We start from the raw sequence: 8,948 nt of genomic DNA, 5'->3' as shown, positions 1-8,948 counted from the left end.
GATCGATCAAGTCCTGAAAGAGATGCTTGAGGGCGATACAGTTATCAGTAGCATGTCCTTTCATTTGATAATAATCACCAAGCACCCTTTTGTTTGTTCTTGGAGTAAGAGGTTTGATTAGTTTCTTCTTTTGAAGGCATACCTAGGTCATCAAAGACTCAAAGACATACTTAGGTCATCAAAGACTCTAAGCGGTTGGGGCACCTTTTGATTCATGGATTTGGCAAGGGTGAGTATACTTGTCTTGGCCAGTGGAGGCTTATTAAGGATCGTGTATAGAAGAGGATGTTCTTGACATGCGGTTGTCATCTAGTGGACTTTAGTCTTTTCCTTCTTCAGGAATCTATTTGGAGGTTGATAATCTTTAACAACTTTTCCCTCTATCCTTTCTTTCTTGATCGCGTCATCGTGATTAATGCCCTTTTTAACAACTTTTACATGTTTTGGAAGGTCTTGACTGTGAATCCTATAGAATATCGGTCGTTGACACTTTCCAAAATCATGTCAATTTTCGTTGTTCACTTGGGAGGGAATCAATTTCTTCAGCTACGACATTCTAACTTTCTATGAAAACTGAGAAGTTCTCATTTTCCCTTTTTATATTTTATGCATCTTTCTATCCATTCTAGATTAAGGTGCATGATAAAGCATTTTATGAACACTGTAGCCAGTTCTTCGATGGTTTGCAATATGCTACATTTTGCTGGTGATATTAGCATAGAGCGACATCATCAAGGTATTGGGGAAATGGGTGGAGATCATTGGCTTTCAGAGTCGCAATGGAGTCATTGCGGAGGTGTACATCTTAAAGAACACGAAAGGGTCATTTTTGTCAATATACTTAGATAGAGGGTAATTTAATACTTATATGGATGACTTATCTTTCATCCATTCTCATGGTGTCTTTTCAGTCATAATGTTTGTCAATGTTTTTGTTATTAGCCATTTTGTTCAGATGGGCTTTCATTTCTTCCTGCATGGCCCGAACTTGAGTCATTTGACGCTCATATTCGGTGGAGGGTGGCTAATCAACCACCGAAATGTGATTTCCATGTGGTCCCATGGGTATGAGTTAATCCTCGTGAGTCCCATGTTGAGCCTGCATGGTTTGGTCGAAATTTTCTTTTGAGTTCTCATAGTAAGAGACTCATTCCATAGTTCGAGGACTAGTAGGATTGGGATTGATAACGGTGAACATGACTGAGATAGGCTAGGTAGGAATACGGGAGGAAGAATCATGTTTGGGATGTGGATGGTATTTACTTATTAGACAAAGAACTTGTGATTAGCGTGAGTTGTTATGTCACATATTGAAGAGTTGCCTTCATTTCCATGAATTTAGTCATAGAAGTTGTTACATGTGTTGTTGTTTCCTCAGCCATTTCGCGGCGGATAAAGCATTCGGTTTTAGGATCTCTTTTCCTCGGGGTCTTAACTACCATTTTAGTCATGGACTAAGATTGAAGAGAAGAAAAAAAAAGAAGAAGAAGAAGAGATGAGAATTTTCATTTGTAGAGTACGTACAATGCAATGTATATGCATGTAAATTAATCCTAAAAAATAAACATTTGTTTCTGATCCTGAGTATGAAAACATACGAGTCATTATATAAAATACTCGCTTAGTTTGTTACACACATGCGATCTCTCTTATTTGTATTTATAGAGAGATTTAGATAGAGAAAAATGACAACAAAGGGTGTAGGTTTTAAGTCCTACTATAGACTGTTTCTACACTTGAGTTCTTCTCCTCTTTATTTTTCTTGGCCGCTCATATTCCTCGATGATATATGTTAGGTAATTTCTTCACTCCTTTGGGATTCCCATCTTTGAGACGTTGTGTCATTTCTCTAGATAGCCAACGTAACCTTGTGGTTGATTATCTATCTATGGCAATGGCACTTCCCATATAAAGAGGCTTGATATCACGACCAAATTATTTGAAAAGATCGTGGATGTAATAAGAAGTGACCCATTCCAAAATCATTAGTGTGATCATTGGTTCATCGTCCATCATGTAGGTCATCTTCTTAATGGGATACCATGGAAGTAACTCTCTAACGGTGTCATCGTTTTGGTTGAGAGGTTCTAGTATTGCTTTTCTCATCCTCAAATATTATAGAGAATGGCCAATGGAATAACTAAGGACCAATGGTGGGAGATGTTCGAGTTTATCAAGAGCCAAATGTAGAGTATTAGAGGAGAACCTCTTTTGCTCATGGAGGAGGTTAAATAATTCATTTAACCCCATTAATGTTTCTACTGGGATGACACCCGAGGGATCTTTGTTTCTTCTACATAGATGGTAGGCTACCTTTGATTTGGGGAATGGCTTGTCATCCGTTAGAGTTAAGGAGAAATGATCTATTAGGATTGTTACTGTCATCATTGATGAGCCCAAGGTTATAGAACTTCTTCATTTCAAACTTCCATTTTTATCTATTTTGGAAGTCGATGGTAGCCTTTTTTAGGATAGTATCGGATGTTGTGGTATATATGTATTCCCCTTTTAGCAACTTTATTATTGACATCAATTCTAAAAAGGTTTGAGGTGTGGATTTTTTGTTGCCAATAATTAAGATAACCCTAAATACCTCTATGGTTGGGAGCATCTATTTGTCTCCCATGAAGAAAGTTCTTGCGGAAAGGCTCGGTCTCCTTTGTATTTACATCATGAAAGTCTTGTTTATCCTGAAGTCGGTAAACCTCATGATTCCACTCGTTTTCGTGGAATTTGTCGATCCAAGGGATCAATGTGATTTCGCTTAGCATGGACATCGTTGAGATTGAAAGTTCAAAACACTTTACAAAAAATATTTTTTTGAAAAAGAAATATAATCAAGATGTTCATCAGACTATAGATGCATACACATAATACATTTATAGTAGTCACGTAAGGGTTTGAGTGACAAGGTTTAGTTGTTTGGGCACGTCAAACAAACGGTTTGAATAGAGTGTCCAGGATTTTGTGCTAAGGTGAATCATAAAAGAGTATCACTTATCAAATGGTGGAAGGGGGTTAATCCACCATAAATCGGGGAGTATCAACTAAATCGGGAATTTTCCTCATATATAATGTCTATGTCCTATTGGACGTTTCATTATCAAATAGAGAGGTCGATCTCAAACATTCTAGTTTTTTTCTCACGCAACATCACTCTGTGTGTACCAAGTTGTTGTTATTCATTGACAATCTTTGTACATAATTTATAGAAGTGCTTATTCTTACTGTGTACTTCTAAAAGAAATTTAGGGTTATGTACTCTTTGAAGGCCCAGACTTTTATTAAGATAAAAGCATATACATCTACCAGGTATTATGCCTTTTGAGATGTGCTTATTCAGTTAAAAATGTAATAAAAACATTTTTCAAAAGTCAAGTTTATATTTTCAAGTTAAACAGTTTAATCACCAACAAAGTCATTAGAGAGCTGTAACACCCAAAAACATGTTTTTGGTTTTAAACTTTAAGAAAGTGTAAGGATCATCAACTTCATTTAGATTGATTGATTTAGTTTGTTTTAACATAAAACTGTTAGATAAATTAGATAATTAATTAGTAAGTAATTAATTATCTAAAGAACTTAACCAAATTCATCACTTGTGCAGGATAAAAAGAAACCGGAAAGCCAAGAAGTTCGGTTTCTATCAAAACCGGAAATGCAGAAATTGGTAAAACCGCAACCGGTAGGGGTAGTTCCTTCGGTTTACTCCTTCGATTTTATAAATCGACATTATGTTCGGTTATCTACCAAAGAGGAGCAACCAGTTATATGTTCGGTTCGGCAATGAAAATCGGTTTTACCGCTCAGCCAAATTAACTAGTGTTATTAAGACGGCGCAAATCGGTCTTATCTGATTGGCTTTATATTCGACTATTCATACAAGAAACGGAACTAGTAGTGGATCGGTTCAGTAGTGGAAAACATCTTTACCGACCAACAGTATGACCGGTAATATCTTCGGTTTTATAAAGACGACGCAACAGGTAGTTTGTCCGGTAGTTTTCTCAGTAAAATCCTCGGTTCGTATACATGACACGAAATCGGTAATTTGACCGACTTTTATCCCAGGAAGCGGAACCGGTAGTATCCATGCAACGGTAACCTGACCGGTTATTTACAAAGAGCAAATTCGGTAATATGATCGGTAGTTTGACCGGTCATATTCAAGAAGCAAAACCGGTTTTATGCTAAGACAATTTTACACTGAGAGCAGTCAACAGTTTTCCCTTTTAGTGCAATACAGAACAATTTCGGTAATTGTAGAAGGGAGATTTCACATGATCAGACTGTATTATTGTCATTTTAATACAAGTCTGATGAAACCTTTTGGGAAGCAAAAGCCTGCTAAAGAAGATCAGATTACCATTTTGGTATAAGTCCAATACAGTCTATTTGGAGCAGATATTTGTCACACTATTCTAGATAGCCAAATCATTAGAAGACAAATCTGTATGATGATCTGCTCCTTGAAATCATTAATCCAATTAATGCCATGTTGACTTATTGAAAGAATCGACATAATCGATAGAGACAGAGGTCTGCTATTGATGATGGCTTTGGATAAACGATTTGATAAAAATCCTATTAGGGATTTAAATCACTTTCTATTTTTCACAAACCTTACAAACTCTTGAACGATTCAAGTGCGGAAACGTTTGCTCAGGTTTGAAGCTAAGAACCAAAGAATGAGAATATGACAGAATGTAAAAGACATAAAGAGTTATTTATGGATGTTCGAAGCAAAAATCTCTTACGTCACCCCTTCTTCCAACCACCGGAAGGATTCACTATACTATTCTTAGAATCAAATACAGTTGCATGGCTAGCTCACTATTGAATAGAACAGACTCTGTTCAACTTACAGTAAATTGAAGAATATCACTCAACTAGACAATATTTGATTCTATCTCTCTCTTGATGTACACACAGTAAAGCAAGAAAGAAATTTGTGAGATTGTAAGTTCAGTAGTTCGTCTGTATGCATATTTCCCAGTGTCCAGCAATTCATTGTTGTCCTTGGAGATCTTTAAATAGAGAGCAGGTACCAACGGTCGAATCTTCTATAATGACACGTGGCAAACTTCCATTGGAAAGCCTCCGTAGTACACAGGTACAGCAGACTCTGAGCACCAGGATCGTGGCCGTACCAAACTAGTAGTGCGCCAAATATTCTTCAAGGATTTTCCTGCAAGAAACAAGTAGTGGGAAGAATATTTGCTTACGTGTCATTAGTTAATTGGTTACAATTGGTTGTCGTACTGATCTGCACTGAAAAGTGGAGCATGAGTAGCATACATCTAGTTGATCGTGGGTAGACGGATGCTAGCTTCAAACAACTTCTTAAGCATGGCATTAGACATTTTTTAATTAGACTGACAAGTCTAATGAAGTTATACCCCCGTCTAATAGCATGATCCATTAGACCACCTGGTCTAATGGGATTAGACGACACGTCTAATTATAGTTCTCTTCAGACTAATCTGAAGGAGTTAGACTGCACGTCTAAATCTCATCTGTTAGACGACATGTCTAACTACGCGTGTCGTCTAACTACGCTTCCCTTCAGACTAATCTGAAAGAGTTAGACTGCACGTCTAACTCTCATCTGTTAGACGGCACGTCTAACTACGCATCTATTAGACTGCATGTCTAACTATGCATCTGTTACACTGCACGTCTAACTACGCATATGTTATACTACACGTCTAACTACGTATCCGTTAAATTGCACGTCTAACTACATATCTGTTAGACTGCACGTCTAACTACTCCGTTAGACTGCACGTCTAACTACATATCCGTTAGACTGCACGTCTAACTACGTATCTGTTAGACTGTAAGTCTAACTACGTATCTGTTAGACTGCACGTTTAACTACGTATTTGTTAGACTACACATCTAACTATGTATCCGTTAGACTGTACGTCTAACTACGTATCTGTTAGAATGCACGTCTAACTACGTATCTATTAGACTACACGTCTAAATACGTATCCGTTAAACTGCACGTCTAATTACGTATCCATTAAACTGCACGTCTAACTACGTATCTGTTAGACTGCACGTCTAACTATGTACCTATTAGACTGCACGTCTAACTATGTATCTGTTAGACTGCACGTCTAACTCAATGCATCTAATAGCCAATAAGTCTAATGAACCTCATTCAAACTTAGTCTAATATAACATGTTTTCGATACACCTGCACCAAAAACAATTAGACGGCTTAGTTTAAGTTTTATACCAGCTCATCATCAAAATTACATTAGTCAGAATACTTTGAGACTTAGTCAAAATAATTTGACCCAACAATTTCCCCCTTTTTGATGATGATGTTAAAACTTTGCACAATTTAAGATAAACATCCATCCAATAGAAGAAAGTGTCAAACTTGTTCACCAGTCTTACAGAAATAAGTTTAAAAACCAATATTCAGAAACCAATTTTAAAGAACCAAGTTCACAAACTAATAGAAGATAGTTTAGGAGAAAAGAGATTATTGATCTTCCCTTTTCACGAGTGGGTCGATTGGGTAGAGAAATCCTTGACAGCTGAATTCTTCACCAGTCAAAAGGTTTCAAAACAGAGGGAGAGAACGGCCACGATGACCACTTCTTCCATTACTTCCACCACCACGATCACCGCTGCGACCTCCGCCTCTTTTGATTGGCCTATCGCTATCATCACCGGTTGGCTTTCGCTTTGATCTGGTGCCTGTTGAAACACTACCACCTCTTCTGCCGCTATTGTCATCGCCTTAGGTAATGAGATTCTTCTCTTTCTCGGCATCCAATTTAGCATCTTCTTCAGCCTGAATCTTCCTTGCAAAGGAATCAGCCTGTTCCAACCGCTCAACATCAGCTCTGCTCATATTACCTTGAATCTCAACCATCTGATTTCGAAGCAAACTTATTCCATCCATGACTTCATTATGGAGTTCAACGACATTTTCCCTTTCACAGTCAATCAAATCGCTTTGTCGTGTGAAGAAGTTCTTTTCAAATTTGGTGCATGCCTTGTTGAGAGTATTAATCTCGTACATGTTCCTCTTCAATGTCTACTCCATCTCATTATGGGTTTTAAGAAAATCTGCAAATTCATTCTTGTTTGCTTTTTGAGTCTTCATAATCTATACCATATTTGATTGCATTTCAGCCATATTCTTCTGAAGGGTGCCCATTAATGCTGTCATAGACTTTATAAGATTTGTACCACCAGCAGATGATCCTTAATTAGATAAATCTCTTGAGAATCTGTTGGAGCGGTCTGAATGGGACTGATATGGGTGTGAACTTTCATGGACTGCTCGGGTCCATCCTTCTCAGAATCACTTTCAAACTTTCCTTCTTCTTCATCATCAATAAAATCTTCACGTACCTTGTGAACCGGACCAGGCGACCTGTCTGAATGATGAGGAAGATTGACAACATCATCATGAATGTTCACAGTAGTGATGTCCGGAAATGGTCTAGGCTTGGGAGAACCGGGAATAAAACATTGAGATAGAGGAAGCTCTTCTGAAGATTCTTTATTTTTATCCTGTTCCCCTCAGATGAGACACTCTCCTCTGATTTTTTGTCATTTGAGGGTTCCCCCTCAGATCTAGCTTCATCAGGCTGACTAACTTCGGCCTCCTTTTTTAGAGAAGCCTCTGCTTCGAGAACAGAGGACTCCAACACTTCCTTTTCCTGGGTAACAAGAGCTTTAACAGGTTCCTTAACAACTTCTTCTTCAATAATGGGATTGGATTGAATGGGTTCCACAATTTGCTCAATTCTGGGTTGAGCCATTAGACATTTTTTATCAGTTGAAAATTTTCCTAATTCTATAAGAAGAGCAGCAGCTTGCTCATCTCAGAAACATCACGATCATCGGACAGATCCATAAGTTCATCTTCATCTGAGGAACTTCCAAATGTACTAACCCTGGAGCAATTTTCTCCAAGAACATACCTGACAACGATAGAAATGTATTCTTCTAGGATTGTCCTACAAAAAAGTAGTAGGAAGAATATTTGCTTACGTGGCATTAGTTAATTGGTTGCAACTGGCTGTCATACTGATCTGCACTGAAAAGTGGAGCAGGAGTAGCATACAGTTAGTTGATCATGGGTAGACGGGTGCTAGCTTCAAGCAACTGCTTAAGCATGGCATTAGACGTTTTTCATTAGACTAACAAGTCTAATGAAGTTAGATTCTCCCGCTTAATAGCAGGATCCATTAGACCACATGGTCTAATGGGATTAGATGACACGTCTAATTACGGTTCCCTTCAGACTAATCTAAAGGAGTTAGACTGCACGTTTAACTCTCATATGTTAGACGGCACGTCTAACTACGCTTCCCTTCAGACTAATCTGAAAGAGTTAGACTGCACGTCTAACTCTCATTTGTTAGATGGCACGTCTAATTACACATCTGTTAGACTGCACGTCTAACTACGTATCTGTTAGAGTGCACGTCTAACTACGTATCTGTTAGACTACACGTCTAACTATGTATCCGTTAGACTGCATGTCTAACTACGTATCTTTAGACTACACATTTAACTACGTATCTGTTAGACTGCACGTCTAACTACGTATCCGTTAGACTGCATGTCTAACTACGTATCTGTTAGACTGCACGTCTAACTACGTATCGGTTAGACTGCACGTCTAACTACGTATCCGTTAGACTGCACATCTAACTACGTATTCGTTAGACTGTACGTCTAACTACGTATCTGTTAGACTGCACGTCTAACTACGTATCTATTAGACTGCACGTCTAACTGCGTATCCGTTAGACTGCATGTCTAACTACGTATCTGTTAGACTGCACGTCTAACTACGTATCGGTTAGACTGCACGTCTAACTACGTATCCGTTAGACTGCACATCTAACTACGTATTCGTTAGACTACGCGTCTAACTACGTATCTGTTAGACTACACGTCTAACTACG

The sequence above is a fragment of the Impatiens glandulifera genome, chromosome 6 (genome assembly GCF_907164915.1).
Source record: "Impatiens glandulifera chromosome 6, dImpGla2.1, whole genome shotgun sequence".
Lineage (NCBI taxonomy): Eukaryota > Viridiplantae > Streptophyta > Magnoliopsida > Ericales > Balsaminaceae > Impatiens > Impatiens glandulifera.
This window is presented reverse-complemented; position numbering follows the sequence as displayed.